The sequence below is a fragment of the Vidua chalybeata genome, chromosome 6, assembly GCF_026979565.1.
Source record: "Vidua chalybeata isolate OUT-0048 chromosome 6, bVidCha1 merged haplotype, whole genome shotgun sequence".
Classification (NCBI taxonomy): domain Eukaryota; kingdom Metazoa; phylum Chordata; class Aves; order Passeriformes; family Viduidae; genus Vidua; species Vidua chalybeata.
The window spans coordinates 59,361,364-59,377,862 of NC_071535.1; the positions used below are offsets into that span (position 1 = coordinate 59,361,364).

Genomic DNA, 16,499 nt, shown 5'->3' on the forward strand with positions numbered 1-16,499 from the left:
GCCCCGCCGCCGAGGGAAGGAGGGAAGGAGACGAGGCGCGGGCACGGCGGCCACGCTGGGGCAGCGCCGCCATGACCTTCACACCTCGGCGCGTGACGTCACGGCCGCGGCTGACGTCACGCGGCGGTGACGCAGCAGCTCGGGCGAGCCCCGGCGGAGGGGCGGGGAGCGGGCGGTACCGGGGCAAGCGGCGCTGGGCGAGGCCGAGCCCTCCCCGCCGCCCCGGGCACACCCGTCCCGAACACCTCGCCGAGCCGGCCGCCACCGCCACATCCGGGTCCCGGCGGCGCCCCCACCGCCGCCAGCCGAGGGGCGGGACCAGGGCCCGCAGCCGCGGTTCCGATTGGCCGGTGCCGCGGGGCCGCTCGGGGATTTGCCGGCGCTCGGGGGGGCGGGCGTTGCCCGCTCGGCGGCCGCCCATTGGGCGAGGCGGGCGCGGAGCCGCTCTGCCGTTGGCGGGCGGGCGCGTCCGGTGCGGGGCCGGGGGAGGGTGCCATTGGCTGGAAAGTAGGTTAGTGGTGCGCCGTCGGGTGGCAAGCCAGGCGGAAAGTAGGTCAGGGACGGGGGCTGCCTGCGCCGGGCGTGCGGCGCTGCCGGGGGGCCGCGACCCCCGCCCGCCCTCCCTTCGGCCGGGCGCGGCGCGGCGAGGGGCGCGCGGAGCCGCGGTGAGCGCCAGCGGGCGGCGGGCGGGGGGCGCGGGGGGAGCGCGGCCCCGGCGGAGCCGCCGCCCCCGGGGGCCGCGGGAGTCCCGGGAGGGGCCGGGGGGCGGTGCGGGGGGGCCCGGAGCGGGAGATGGCGGCGGCGGGACCCCCCCCCCTCCCCCCGGCGGCGGTGCCGCGCCGTGTCTCCGGGAGCCGGGACCGCGGCGGGGGCCCCGTTACGGAGCGGCCGCGGGGCGGGCTGGCCCGGCGGTGTGGCAGCAGCGCGGGGGACGGGGCGGGCAGGCGGGCCCGGACCCGCGGGCAGAGCCGGGCCGGGGTCCCGCGGAGGGCAGGGGCGGTCGTGGGGGGTGGGGGCGTGCCGGGCTGTGCCCCCTCCCCGCTGCGAGTCGGCCCCAGGGACGGGGAGGCTGGGGCGGCGCTCACAGAGGGGACGGTGCCCCTTCCCCGGCCGCGGGAGCGGGCCTGCCCGAGCGGGGCCCCGGGGTCTCCGCCGGCCGCTCCGGGATCGGGGAGGCCCCGTGTGGAAGGCAGAGGGATGGCGGTGCTCGGGAATCCCCCCCGGTTGTGTGGCGCGGCGGCCGGTCCCGCCTGCGGGCAGGTGCCGGCCCCGCGGCCGGGGGCTCCTGGCGACCGCACGGAGCATCCCGGGCACCTGCCGGGGCTGTTGGCGTGGGGATCCCCCCTCAGCCCGGGCAGCCCTCCCGCTGCCCTGGCGGACACCTGTGTGCGCCTTGCCTGTGGCGAGGGGAAGGAACGGAACACACCGGGAGCACCGAGGCGGCTTCCCGAGATCGGGATTTTGCGCTTGGGGAGGCAAGGGAATCACTTTGCATTTTTAATTGCTGAGGTTTCTGTTACTCCAGTGCCTCGATTATAACAGTTTTGGGAAGATTTTCGTGCTTGAAAAACAACGGTGAAGGAACAAGTGGGTGTGTTTTCTTGCCTTGGAAGCAAGTATGCCTACTGGAATTTTAAAGCATTTCCTTAATGTGTGAGGTAGAAAGGGTCAGCTGCAGAGTGTGATCTAATCTCTTTTCAAAATTCAGTCTTTAAGTATATATTTTTTTTTGATTCTGGAACTTCAACATTCAAAATATTACGTTTCTTTTTTTAACATGCTCGTATTAAAAGTACCTGTCCTGCCTGTTTATCTTTTCCTTTATCAAAAGGGCTTTTCAAATGTGAGTGACTGATAATACACGGGCTGCAGCTAAGTCTGTAAGGGAGAAAAGAAGGAGTGTTTGTTCCAATTAAGTATTAATTCCGGCTAACTGTCTCTGTAAATGGTCTTGCAGGAGGCTGAGGTTAAACTCTGCCCTCTTCATAATGTATGTTTTGTATCCTCCAGGAATATGCAAATGTAAATAGCAATAGCTCTTTGAAGCATCAGGAACTACAGACCTCTCTCTGGTTACTCTAAACCACAGCTGCTTATTAAGGAGAAAGGCTTTACTCCTCCTGACCTCTGTGGGTTTGTGCTTCTCATGACCATTCGTGGGTTTTTACCCCTGCTTGTAGAAATTGAGCGTGCAAAATAACCTACAGCCACATCATTTCATTGGGGTTTGATGCTGTTCTATCCCAAACTCTCCTCCACACTGTGCATTTCCATTGTCTCTTTGGATGCCAGCTGTGGTGTGTGGGGCTGTGAAGGATCAAGCTCTGTAAAAGAAGTTCTTTGGGAGAGCTGACAGGAGAGAAGCACCACGGAGAACGTGAAGAAAGCTGCTTGGTTTGGGCGTGGGGAAGCTCAGGTGGCTGGAGCTGGGATTCCACAAAGCCAGAGCTGGAATTGGGGGCTGCTGCCACGTTCCTGTCACCACGTGCTCCCGAGAGACCCGCTGTGTTTGGGGACCATTGCTAGGGATGTATTAGGAATGATGCATTAGTAATGTTTGTGGGGGGGGCTTTAAAGGAGATTTGTTTTTCTCCTTCAAATACCTGCTCTCAAGGATTCTTTTGGGCAACCAGGAGTAAGAAGAGAGAGCATTCATTGGGTTTATTTGGTGGAGCTTGGAGCTGCACACAGTCCTTTGAAGCTGTGCGGGACTGATGGCAAAGCTGAGACCTGTGAGAGCTGCAGCCCTTGAGCTGCAGGTGAGGAAGGCAGATTTTCCAAGGGAGTTGATGTCAAGGATGCTGGAAATACCAGGAGACATGCAGGTTATTTAGTTTACATGAGTACAGAAGTGCTGCTTCCATGCTCAAATGTAACATTTTAAGCTGTTTTCAGCATGGGGCCCATTGCCTGTCTTGTTATACTTTGACAGGAGCTACAGGAAAACCTGAAGGAATACATTATTGTCAAGTGAAACAAAGTAAATTTGGTGCATTCTGTAGTGACATTCAGTTCTGTAACCTGCATGCTTTTCATTCTTAACCTTTACCATCAGTTTTGTCCATAGTTCTGTTTCTAAAAAAGGGCAGAAAAGTAATAAAAGGCAGCTGCTTGTATCCCCAAGTGTTAGGAAGTTCTCTGAAGTTAGTTGTCTTCAATAAAAACTGTATAAAGGCATGTCATAAGTAAATGACTGCAAAGAGAAGCCCAAAATAAATACATCTTTTTAATCTTGTGTAGCTTTTTGGTTCTCACTAAGTTTACAGAATGCAATATTTAAGCTTTCTCTATTTGCTTTGATACAGTAAACATGTTTTGAAACTTTAATTTTTGGCTGTCATCATATTTTGAGAGCTTCAGCCTGAAATAATTGATTTTGATAAATGCAGTCGCTGACTGGATGATGCTGACTGGAACTCAGTTACCAACTTTTGAGATTTGGTTATTGAACATTCTGCCTGATCAACGCACAGCAATGACGGTCTGTGTTTTGGAGGTGCTTGAAGATGCAGATGAGGTGGTTGATGGCATTTTCAAACCTGGTGAAAGAGCTTTCAGTGTATCTGCAGTGTTGCTGTAGGTAGATTTTGGGCACTAGATTGGTGATGGATGAAGCAAAGCAACGGAGTGCCCTGCCTGTGGGGTGTGTGTATAGATCTGTATGGGTGTGGTGGTCTTGCACTGCAGTAGGAAATATGTTCCAGCTTTCGTCAGATCAAATCCAGACTGATGCTCAGATGTTACACAGTTGAAACTCAAGACATTGAAGCAGAAAAATCATGCACTTGAAAAATCAGAAGGGTTTTCTCCCTAAGAGTTGGTGTATTGGGTTATTTAGAAAGCCTATTTAAGTCTTGAGGATTTTTTGTGAGGAAGAAATCTCAGTTGTGATTATCCAGTTGGTTTTATTTGTATTTAGTGACTCTGAACATTGTCAGATAACCTGTGATGTCTGTTAAATTGAGCTGCACATTGAACGGGGTGGGTGTCGAGGTAACTCACTGCCATTAACTGCATATGGCACCTGCCTTTTTTACCTCAATTTGTTGGAAATATGCAGTAAGGCTACTTATCCGAGGCCCAGACTTCATCTCCTTGGAAACCTGATCTTTCACCAGATGTTGAGAAATGTAATTTCTTTTTTAATCCATTCTGCAGAAGAACGCAGATCAAAACAGCATCTTCAGGCTTTGTTAGTTTGGAATATTAATTACCTAAAAAAATAATCTGACATTTCAGTCTCTGCCCCAAAGAAGACTGATAGTTTCTGTTGTGTTTGGTATTATTTCAAATTTATTTTAGCTGATGCTCAAGTTCTTGGTTTATAGTTTGATTTGATTCAAGAACTGCCTGATAATGGATTCTTCATGAGTAAAGTACAGGATTGTTTGAGAACCCAGGTCACGCTTTCTCCTTTGCAGCTGCAAAAAGATATTTCTTAGGCAGCACATTGAGAATTTGTAACCTTTTCATTCTGCTGCCATTTGAGAAGCTGTTATTCAATGTCTGCTGTGTCAGATACACTTCTGGGTCAGCTGCTGATGTCAGAGCAGCTTGTGGCCCTGTGCTGGAGCTATGCTGGAGTTTACTAGGTTGGCCTTGTGCAGGAATGGTGCCAGTAGGCTACTCAGGAGAGCAGGAGATCTCCTTGGCAGCAGTTTGGAGGGGAGAGCTAACCAGCCAGTCTCTTGGGACCCAAGGTGTTGATGTTTTCTGCTGACTTTCAAGGGGCCCATTCACGAGTCCAAGCAGCTGAGGCAGATGGTTGTGGGTTTTGGGGTGGTTTTGGCTGGGTTTTCCTTGCAGGTGTTGGTGAGCTCTGATTTCCACAGGTACAAGGCAGTTTAATGGCACCTGGGGAGAGTAGCAGACACATTGCTAAATCCTAAACAATTGTTCCCTGTGTGGCTGGGATGGAAAGCCATCTTCCCATGGGAAAGATGTTTGGTGATTCCTAGGCAGCATCTTTTGGCACCATGTCTCTGAAATCACTTTGCTAGGGAGGTACTTTATAGCAATTCTTAGGTGCTCATTCAATTGCAGCCTTAATTCTGCGTCAGCTAAAAAATAAGTGAATGGAATCCATGTATTTTAAAGATTGGATGTATTCTTGATATAGGACTACTCAGGAAACTCTAAAATTTTTATTATCCATTTGGGATTGATGTAGGATTTCAAGGGTGAAAGAAAAAGGCCACCAGAGAACTCAGAAATTACTATTATTCTTGATCTCAAGTTCTTTTTATCTTGGCAACTTCCTTAAAGTACCTTTACCTTTTATAATTTGCCTGACCAAAATGGACAAAATCAAAAAAGACTGGTAGAAATTGTTAAATAATGCTGTACTGCAGAATATTTGTCAGGTGAAGTGAGAAGGAAAAGTTACTTCCTAGAAAAAACAGGAGAAAATAAAGCTAATAAACTTTTATTTTAACTTTCTTCCTCTTTCTTTTCTCTTTTGTAAGAATGTTTTTTTTCTGTCTTCAAAACTGTTATTTTATAGTTTCCTTGAACTGGTTTGGTTGGGTTTTCTTTTCCTTAACTTGTTATGAATGGATTTCTTTGTTGTCTGTGGATTTTCTTGGAGCATTATAAAAAATTAGGACTTCAGTTCCAATTTGAAGCAAAATAATCTATTAAAATAACAAAACTTTCATCATTTGTGTTGTGCATATGCACTGTAGTCGTTGAGAGCGGCAGCAAGTTGGTTTTGGTTTGAGTGCTACTGATATTTTTATCTTTCACTCAAGGACCTCTGATAATTGTATTTTAAATCTCCTTGAGTTTTGGGCTTTCTGCAGCACTTTGGCTACTGGCTTATTAGTTTTCATATAACCTTGGAAAATAATATTTATTTTCCCATAGACTTGAATGGCCTGGTCATTTTTCAGGGATAGAATCTGTGGTCTAGAATAGATTGCAAAAAAAAATCAGGTGTTTGTTTTGGAGGTTTATATTTTTTTAACCTGGTCTTGACCACGTTGTGGTTTCCAGTTTGAAGTTCTAGAATTGTTGACTAAGAAGCAGGAGGCCTGTTTATTCCTCTGTTCCCTTTCCCAATGTGCTTTGTTGCCAAGGCATTTCATGTAATCTTGGCATTTGCAAATTGGCTTTTTTATTGATGAAATTAATTCAGTGAGTTAGTGGAAAAAAGTCAATATCAACACTGTGCCCTCAACATACTTAAGAATGTTTTTGTGCTATAGCCAGGACATGGCCCAAGTTTCATAAATCCAGAAACTTAACATATGTTTGTGATCTTAGAAGGCTCTGATACCTGGAATAGCTTTTTTTCCTTATCAATCTGATAAAGCCCCAGAATATTAGGTAAATTTGCTGCCCTAGAGTAACATTTTACTGTGGTTTTAATCTATACGGAATTTAATATGGTTTGGAAGTTTCTATTACAAATACTGTTGTTTTCTTCCTGTTTTTATAGAGTTTTTTTTTTTTCTTATTTGAAAATTTATTTTCACTGCAATGACCAAACCAGCCTCTGAATATTGTAGTTTATTTTAGAAACCTGTCAAGTCAGGTTCAGCGACTTCTTAGAGGGGCTTGTCACATAAAACATTAGAATTGCTGGAAATGTGCTGTAATTAAAGAACAATCTGTTCAAAATGTTGTCAAATGCTTTCTATGCAGTTTGGGTCCAAATTCTAGAAGTACTTGAAGTTATTTGTACTTTAGAAACACAAGGCCTGCAACTGGATATTTCTATTTTAAATAGAAAGTCAGATAAAGAGTTTATGCTAGTTTGGGTTCATGTTGGGATTTTCTGTTCTACTTCAGTTAGAAATTTTAGGACGTTTATGTAAATACATTTTTCTCCATCTGAGACATGTGCAACTTGGTCAGCTTGTCTGGCCAGGAGGCAGTCTGAAGAAAGATGGGTATTTCCCTATTACAGCATTTTAAAATCTAGTTCAGTCTGTTTAAGATATCCCAGCTGGCAATAATGCGATCTCAATGACTGTACTTGGCATTATTTCTTGAATGAGGTAATTCCTGTCCTCATTTATCTGACTTGACCATGAGACTCTTCCATAGAAAATGCCTTCTTTATTTTCCTAGCTGGAGTGGCTCTTCATTTGTCTTACTCTAATGTTTTTGTCATTATCAAGAGTAAGATGATGAGGGGGAAAAGCCCAACAGAGGAGAAGATTACTGCAGTCAACTACTGGAGAAACTGTTTCTACATTCCCATTCCTGGTGGGGATTATCAACTCACCTTTTTAGAGCAAATTTTAACAATTGGATACAGCTGATGCCATTGTGCAGCTTTTCTGACTGTCCTTTCTCTGTGTGTTCCTCCCAAGAATTCTGGTCTGACGGATGGATTTTTGCAGATTTTCAAGGAACACGTGGGAAACATGCCACTGTTCATGGCAGGATCATCAGGGCTCTGCTCTGGTACCTTGACAGGACAAAATCCTGTGTTGAGTGCCCAGCAGTTTGGTTTATAATGACACATGAGTCCTTTGCATCATCTGTGGACAGCTGGATGAGTTTGGACAGCAGTTTTGATGATCATTGGAACTGGGTTGCCATTGACAGTGAAGCCTCCATCAGTGCTCCAATCCCTTCCTGGCTGAGAATTTCCATCTGTATATTCCGTCCCTCTGCTCCATGGTGGCATTTATGTTTGGGCAAAGATCCAGCCCTGGGCAATCTGCTGCTTCTCAAAGCTGAGTATTTGCCCCAGAAGAGTGATTTGAGATTGCTGATGCCATACAACTTGTGGCTTCATAAACATTTCTGCTTTTGTGGGTTAGGAAACAGCTCACAAAGTGAGTATTCCTGAAGGAGAGGTGGGAGAGGCAAGAAGTGTGAAGAGTGCTGTTTTAAATGTGTTACACTGCAACCTTCATGTGGAAGAAGAGATTTTGTGACAGAGTATTTTTGGATTAAGCTGTGTTGGGTCATTTCTTTCATAAATCTGCATAAAAATTTGATGAAAAAATCTGGCTTTGGCACTGAAACCCAGAAGCCAGAAAATAAGCAACTTTTTACTTTTGTCTCTGGAGCTATACAGTAGAGCTTTCCAGTATTTATTGTGCCATTTGTTAAAAAATCTCTTTTATAACAAGGAAGAGTAACTCAGGCAGACCTCTGACTCTTTTCCCTTTCCCCTCACTGGCCCATGTGCCTCTGGGTTTCCAGATGGACAAATATAGAAGTGTTTCAGATACGCAAATCTCTCAGGAGCTCATTCACCACTGTCACCTGACTTTGCTAGAGCTGAACACTTATGTGTCCAAGTTGTTGTCAAACTGATAATTTATGTAAAATTGGCAGAGACCCAGCAATGGCTCCAGTTAAACTTGCCAGGAAGTCTGGAGGAAATGGAATATAGGAAAGAGACTGAGGGGAAGAAGATTTTTTTTTTCCGAGACAATACATGGTTTGAACTCCATTAATCGTGCACACCTCTGCTACCTTTGAGATGGGGACATGTCTGTTTAAAAAAAAAAAAACCAAAAAAAACCCTGAATTGCTGTTCAAGAATGATTCTCAAACTTGGCATAGATCTCATCTTGCTGCCAGTTGATTTAAATATTCTGTTTTCAAGAAGCAAAGCTTTCTAAAACCTACCCAGGCTTCCATTCGGAGAAATATTGGCACCATAGTTTGTTCTTGATGTTCTTATCAAATAGCTGTTCAGGAGAATCGTTCTTATGTTCAGTGGCATGAAAAAAACTTTCTTAAGACTGTAATGTGCCCTTATTAAAGAGATTTACTAAAAATTTTGAACTTTATTTGGAATATAAATGGAACGTAAGACAAAGTTTAACTCAGCAGACAACAGGAGAATTCATGCCTTCTACTTAAAGTGAATTGACTTATTTTTTCCCTAGAACATATGAACACTAATAGAGACCAAATAGTTGTACACCTTGGAAAGAAGCAGAACAAAAAAAAATCTCCCATGTAATAAAAAAGTGAGCAAAAAGTGCCCTATTGGTATCTCATTAGAGACCCAGGTAGTGTTGTAGCATACTGATGATCATTGTTCAACATTTTAAGATTCTTAAAGTTCCTTTAAGTGCTTAAATTAGTATTGCAGAGTTCTTGCTGCTTTTTAGACAAAATGAACGTGCCTTTTAGAACAGGATTTGCTCAGGCAAGTGCTTAAGCCTCCATGGATTCATTCATAGTGTGCTGTAACACTTGTGTAATCTACTTTCTTTGGCACACATTTCGGGTGCATACTTCTTATTTTTTAAAACAAATATTTGGTTGCTCATCTGACTCGTCCTCTACTTTTAGGATATTTCTGTGGCTTGCTATTTTCCCGAAGCCCTGAACATACTGGAATGATGGTGTCCCTTGACAAACCTGGAAAAGTACTGCTTTCTGTTATTTGTCAATGAAACCTATTTTTCCATTTTTCTGTTGAATCTTGTTTGGTGACTTTGGAAAGCCTGGCAATTGGTGTCTTAGCTGGACTCTGACTTTATTTGCAGACACAAACACTCAAGAATTCACCCTTGGAGTTGCCCGTGTGTGGCTTTCTGTCCTTTTGTCTCAGTTCTGTGAGCGCTTTGTTTGCTCTTGCGTGTGTGCGTGCGTGTTTCGTGGCGGTGACGATGTTTTGGAGTGATGCTGTGTTGGCAACCAGGTCACAGAATAATACTGGGGCAGGTTCTCAGGTTTGCCTGGAGGAGTGGCTGGCAAGTGTATTTCAAAGACTTTCAGGAAGCAGAAAAAGAAACTTCCCTGACCTTTCAACACCTTGAAGACCCTTGATGCAGAAACATTAGGGATAGGTTCAGCAAACTTTGATTGCCCTTTCTAGCAAACCTCATTGCATGTTGCAGTGAAGGGTTAGATTTTCCCCTCCAAATACAGCTCAGCATATCCCCTTTAACTCCTCCCTATGACGGAATTTGGCCGAGTCTTTGTTTGGCAGCAGCGGGTGAGTTTCTCTTCAATCATTCCTCACGGTGTAGTTCTGTATTTTCCACGCACCCTTCCAGAAAGTGTACTCATCCCAATCATTTCCACATGTGAGCTTTTCCTTGTTTTCCACCCTTCAAAGGGCTGGTCACTTTGTTCCTGGTGGCTCCTTGTGTTGTGCCCTGCTTTTATCTTCATAGTTTTCACATTCTCACTGCTCAGGCTGTAGGCATCATTCATCTCAGTGCAGTTAGATTTGACTGTTCCATGTGCCATCCCAACACAGAGCAGTGTTTCTTAACCCTAACTGGGGTAACATTCATCCAGGTTCTGTCTTGACTGTGCTGCTCTTGGTGGGAGATGGATTTCACTTGGGTGTTGATTAAACAGCCTTCTAGAAAAGGAGCAAATTTATCCAAAGTAAAATAAATAAATTTCAGAGTATTTACTGAATGCTTCTATTACCCTGCAGGCTTTGTGGGTACTTGTGCTGTAATCTGCCTTTGAGAGTTGACCTGTGTGCTCCCACATTGAGGTGTGTGTTTGCAAAGGAAGTTAAATGGACACTCACTGGTGAGCCCATCATCTCTCCCCTCCACTCTACAATGCTGGTATCTGTTTGACTTCTGAATCACCTTACTGTCATTACTCAGACTTTTAGCTTTTTAAAAAAATTCTTTACATGGTTAGGTTTCATCTGCTTTGTATCTCTGAACCGTTCACTGTGGGGTTAGGTAAGCACCAGTGCTGTACAGGAGTACCCAGCTGAATGCTGAAGCCAGGAGGTTAAAAGCTCTTGCAGTTAGAAAGGGTGAAAAGGTTAGATTTTCAACTTCTCAACTAATGAAATAGTGTGAATTCTGTCTTCTGAATCTCCCAAAGAGGAGTGTACGCTGCACTGTAAAAATTCACCTAGCCCTGTATTAAATAAACTATGGAACTGATTCATAGTTACTGTGTGTGAGCTGAGTAAGGATTAGTCAGTAGCAGTGATTCTGGCAATTTCCACTTGGCTTGCTTGAGAAATCCGTGTGCTCTTTCTAACTAGCAGCTGAGTGCTGTTCTGTATGTCACACTTCCAAGAGGAAGTGACTGAGGGTAGAAGGACTTTATTGACTGTCAGTTCCCAGGGCAACATTAGAGAGGTGCACAAAAGAATCTGTGCCTTGGTAAACAAGGATATCAAGCTGGACTCAAAGGTAGGTTGTTCTATGTAGGATGTTAATTATGTCATGACTTTAATGGTTTCTCAGACTTGATAAAGTGTGGATAGAAAACTGAAAGGAGTTCAAGGAATTAACTATTTTGCACACATAAATTTAAAGTGTCAGATGAAAGGAACACAACTAAACTCACTTAAAGGAGGAAGAAGCAATTCACTGGATTAATCCTTCAGTCAGTGAGCTGAAAACGTTATCAGGTAGGAGAAAATGAAATGAGGTTTAATAGCAGATAGGTGACTTAGTGAAATTCGGGCTAGAAAAGTCGGAAGTTAGGAGCAAGAAGAACTAAGCTTCAGAGCAGAAAAGGTGGGAGGCGGGTAGAGGATTCTTACAACACATCAATTCTTCCAGGATATCTTTATAAAGTAAACTTTGACCTGAATTACAGCATATCAGTGTGTCCTATAAAATAGTAGATGAGGTTGCCTCCTGTTGCAGCAGAGGAGAGCAGAACGCAGGATTGTACAGGGGAACAGATATGAATGAATCTGGTATCAGTGTTGAGATAAAACTTGCCTGCTTATCTGTACTCTGTGTTTGAGTAGAAGGAAGTGCAAGGACATACAGCTTTTACCAGGCTGAGCAGGACAGGGAGGGCCAGAGAGACCTGGAGCAGAGAGAGGGGGACTACAGAGACTCTTGCAGCAAAACAAGTCAAAAGGTTAAAAATACCACAGGGGGATCTCACACTGTTATTCTCTAAAGCATACATAAAATGTAATACTCATGAGTTTTGTTCAGTAAAACTAAAATGCAAAGCAAACACCAGTTTTGTCTGTAATCTTAATAATTAAACACATTAAAATATACCACTTTTTTTATTTTGGAATAAGAATATCAATACCAGTGACAGAATATTAATACCAGTGATTTGCTGTAAGGTGAAATTTTGAGCAATGATACTGGAGGGAGACAAAAGTGGGACAGAAACCTGAGGAGCTGATACTCATATTTAGGGAAACAAAGATGGAGTGATTTAACACGAAGGTAATGAAAGTGCCTTTACATTTGTCAGTTTAGTTGCTCAGGGTAAATATTTTGTGTTTAGTCAGTTACTTCAGAATTTAGAGAATATAAATTTAAGCTTGTACCTTTAGGGACAACAAATAAATTCAATACATGTGGAAGAGAAGATAGAACCTTTGAAGAGAGCTGAAGGGACTTGAACAGATAAAAAAAGCATTTCAGTTGAGCACCAGATGAGTGACTGAAGAAAACATACATACAAAAAGTATATGTATTTCTCCATTAAAGTCAGGGCAGATTAGTACATGAGATTGAAGTGAACATTTCAGAAAAGTAGGACTCATAAAAAAAGCCAGAACTCTTTGTATCTATTGTTTAGTCCATGATCCTTTGAAATATGTGATTCTTTTCTGTTCTAAGCATGTTTGTCTGCTTGGGTTTTTCCCCGTGTGTAATCAAAGGTCAAAGGTTGGGCTTGATGATCTTGGAGGTCTTTTCCAACCTTAATGATTCTATGATCAGTAGCACTTTGCCTGCTTTAGTGGCTCTTTGGCCTCTTTTAAAAAGATAATTGAGAGGTTTTTTTAATGATAGGAAAGATCTGGCACTGTAGGAGAGGTTTGAGGTGAGTGGGTGAGAGGTTTGAGGTATGGACTGAAGTGCTTGGCAGGTGAGGCTCAGGTCTGCCATTCTGGTGTTCGTTTTGGGTGGTTTGTGCCTGCTGACTTTTATGGGGTTCCTTGCTCAGTGCTGTTGTTTTTGGGTGCTGCAGAGGAGTTCAGCTGGATTTGAAATTCCACTTAGGAAAGCAGACACCGAGCATATAAACCTGGCTTCCTGTATTAGACTGGGATTTTTTCTGATAAGCTAAGCTTTTACAAACTGCTTTGCTAAACTTGTAATATCTACTGATTCACTTCAGATGTTCCACCTGGTGCTGAGTGGTGGTAAGGTGATAATTGCAGGTGAGTTTTTTGGAAGGGAAGGGTTTTTTGAGGATGTTGTATATTTCACACTTTCCCTGTGAGTATGCCATGTATATTGTACTTGGAAATAGAAGTTTCTCTGAATACTTAGAAATGGAGATCATGTTCTTTTACTGATAACAAATGAAGGCAAGAGAGACCATTGTGTGCCATAAAGAAGACCCAGTTGCTGTAGAGTCGTGTCTCTAGCAGGGCTGTGAGTTGCTCCTGATGAAGAGTAGGATTAGGGCTCACAGTTATTTTGAGCTCAGGGACTTCACAGGCCACATGTGGTGGTAACCCACAGCAGAATCCCTTTCCATGAGCTGGTCCTACCTCTCTGTGCAAACCACATGAGCTTCTTAGGCCTCCTGTTACCTTGCAGAGAGTTTCCACAGCCTTTCCACCTCATGTGGAGGGCTGTGTTGTTTTGAGCCTTTCAGCCAAGCTTTGTTTGATGTCCCCATGATGTTTGATGAGTTTGTAGATCTTGGTCCTGCCGGTTTTCTAAGCTGAAGAGGACCAGTTTATTTCATTGTTCCTTAAGCAGAATTCATTGTTTCTATTGTTCTACTGAGTGAAAGTAGAAAGTTTTCCATTTTCTAATAAATTTAATTGCTGGGGATTTGTTGGATGATATCCAAGCCATCCTCTGTTCAGGAGCTGTAAATAATTACGAGCATTTGTAAGTGGTAACTAAGGGACTGCATTATTAATATTTGGCACAAGTCTGGTACTTGCAGAAATAAAATCATCTAAACCATCTAAGCTTTTTTGAGGAGGAATGTGAACTGTCTAGTGATCCTTCCTAGGTCCACTGGGATCAGACTGCGTAGGTCGTGGAATGTTCTCTTTTGGAATTAAAACAATGGGTTGGAGAAACTTCTGGTTGCAACTGTTAGTCAGATGTCCCTTTGCTCTGTGTTGCATCCCTTCTTGATTAGGTGGGGAAGGAGGTTGTTGTGTGGATGGATCTTTGAGTTAAGGATGAGAAATAGTTAAAAAAAAAAATCAAGCATGCAGCCTTCCATTTTCCAAAGAGTCCTTTTTTGGGGTTGGGTGGCTGTGGTTTGTTGTGTTGGGTTTTTTCTGAACAGGTTTTCTTTCTCAGTTGCCCATGTTTGGTCTTGGCAGGATTTTTTATCCTCTATCTTTTTTTTTTTTTTTTTTAATGTGTGTGTCTATTACACACTGTTCTTCCCAACTTGCATTTCTGTTATTTTTAATTTTTGTAAAGGTTGAGATGGCTGCTTAGCAATAAGGATCCCATTAAGTGAACTGGTGGTGTTCCCTGATCATTCTTCTGCCTTTATAAAGGCTGTCATGATTTGGGAACTTGAGTCTTTGTTCCAAATACAGCAGCAATTTTAAAACTTCTTCAGTTTCAGTTGTAATGTAAAAGTACACATTCAAACTTGACTGTTGATTTAAATTAGAAATCATGGGTTTAAAAGCCTGTCTGGAAAAGGCAGGTCTGAGGCTTGTATCCAGCTGTATCTCTGGCTGCTGAATGTCACAGGTTTGGAAATGTGTGGTTCTCAGCATCAGCGTGGATGTACAGAGGCACAAAACAGGAATATGTTGTATCAGCCATTTCTCTGAAGGGCTGTCCTATTGCTGTAGGCCTTCCTCAAGAAAATAAAGCTCACACTCCCACTGCAGTAGTGACTGCAGAGTGGATGGAAATACTCCTCTGCTGTGTCTGTGTATTCATAACTTGCCATTCACAAAAGAGCAGAGAAAATGTCACAGTGCAGATGTGGATCAGTGGAAAGGTTTCAGCACACCTTGTCTTGCTCAAATCAAGGAGGGATTTGTATGTTGAAAACAAATCCTGTGGGAGTGCTGAAAATACTTGAAAGTGCAGAAAGGCTGTAACAGGGATATTTTAACTGCTTACTGTAGTTGGATGGGACATTTCTTCCCTTCCCCTTCTCTGGCATGTCTCCTCCCCTTGCTTTGAGCTGCTTCTAGGTATCATCTGCCCTTTCAGCAAGGCACTTGAGGTTTCTGAGCCCCCAGAAGACTGTGCTTTCTCTGAAGTTATTGTTCAGCCTGATGAATTCAACACACTGTACAGGCAGACTCTGAGGACTTCATAAAAGTCTCTGCTGGAGTACTGGAAGGGAAATCTGGGGGAAGAGTGTCAAGAGACTAAAAAAGGAAGTAAAGCCATCCCTTTGGCACTAAGGTGTTCTACCAGCTGTTCTGTGAAACTTTGCTGTGAGGTTTACAGTATCTCATGCTTATCCTGAGCTAGACAAATACAACTTTTTCCAAGCCATATTCTGATGGTTTTCCCCTAAACTTTCACTTGATTTACTCCAAGTCTTACTTTGGATGCTGTAATTACAAAGCCTCAAAACCAAAACCTCTCAAAATGCTGGCTTTAGTGAGGTCCATGTTGTAGGGTGTTTGGGGCTCACCTTGAACATGTGTCACATTGCACAGACATTCCATTTTATCCAAGAAAGAGAAGAAAGCATAAAAAGTAGCTAGTGCTGCAGTAGAAGCCAAGAGCATTCACTTAAGTGTTCATATGGTGCAGTGAGACCTCTAACTTTAATGTCCTGCTGAAGGACCTCTTTGGGTTGGCATTGTGGTTTCCCTGTCCTGCCATCCCTTGCCTCGATCCGTAGCACTCCCAAGCACTGCTCTGGCTGGACAGGGAGTTGTCAGCTACAGCAATTCTGCTCCTAATGTGCTGTGTCAATATTAGTGCTGGCCCGGGGGGCCTTGGGAGCTTGCCCTACTTCTCAGTGTTCTCTGTGGCTGCGCTTCCAACTGCTTTGTGTGGCTCTCTGAGAAGGGCAGAGTGTGGGATAATGCCCCAGTGTGAGCTGTCGTGGCTTGGAAGGGCTGCCTTTCTCAGCCTTAGCAGCAAATCCCTCCTTCAAAAACCTGGATTTCAGGTATGGGTGGTGGTGTTACCTCTGGAGTGTTGGATTATGTCCTTTTCTGACCCAGAGATGGGAAAACTGAGAGGCGTTTTAAAAACTTTTATTCTATTTTCAGTCTCATGAGAAGGGTGAGACAATACAGATGTTATAATTCATACCATCACAATCAGAAGCCAACTCTTTCCTAATTACATTACATTATAAGTGTCTTGGCATATCAGCTTTTTGCCAGCTTACTTACAAATCTATATCCCACACAGGAGCATCAACCGAGACTTGAAAATGACATGTGTATCTTTTTCTGAAGTGTTTCTTTATGTGTTCTCCATAAAACGCTTTAGGAAGTGCTAAATTGTTGCAGTGTCAGGGTTTCCCTAGTTTGATTTGGATTTAACTGGCAAATAGTGTGACTTCAGGAAAGGAAGCTGCTGAGTTTATTTATGTCAGTGTTTATTGTTGTTCCACCAACAGAGGGACTCCAGTTGCCAGGTGCAAGTGTGGTGAGAGGGTTTTCTTAAAACTGGAAATTTGTCAATAATTTAGAG

At 44.1% G+C, this 16,499-nt stretch overlaps 1 protein-coding gene across 2 annotated transcripts in view; it reads left to right on the top strand.

Moving 5' to 3' along the window:
- The first annotated feature begins 530 nt into the window (after window positions 1-530).
- BMAL1 (basic helix-loop-helix ARNT like 1) overlaps window positions 531-16,499 on the top strand; it is a 48,716-nt gene continuing 32,747 nt past the window's right edge. The window contains exon 1 of one of the 2 annotated variants that reach the window (XM_053944404.1): window positions 531-549. The gene's annotated coding sequence lies outside the window, so the exon portion shown is untranslated. Of the gene's footprint in view, window positions 550-578; window positions 666-16,499 lie in introns of those variants that run through there. The other variant, XM_053944403.1, reaches the window with a different exon arrangement.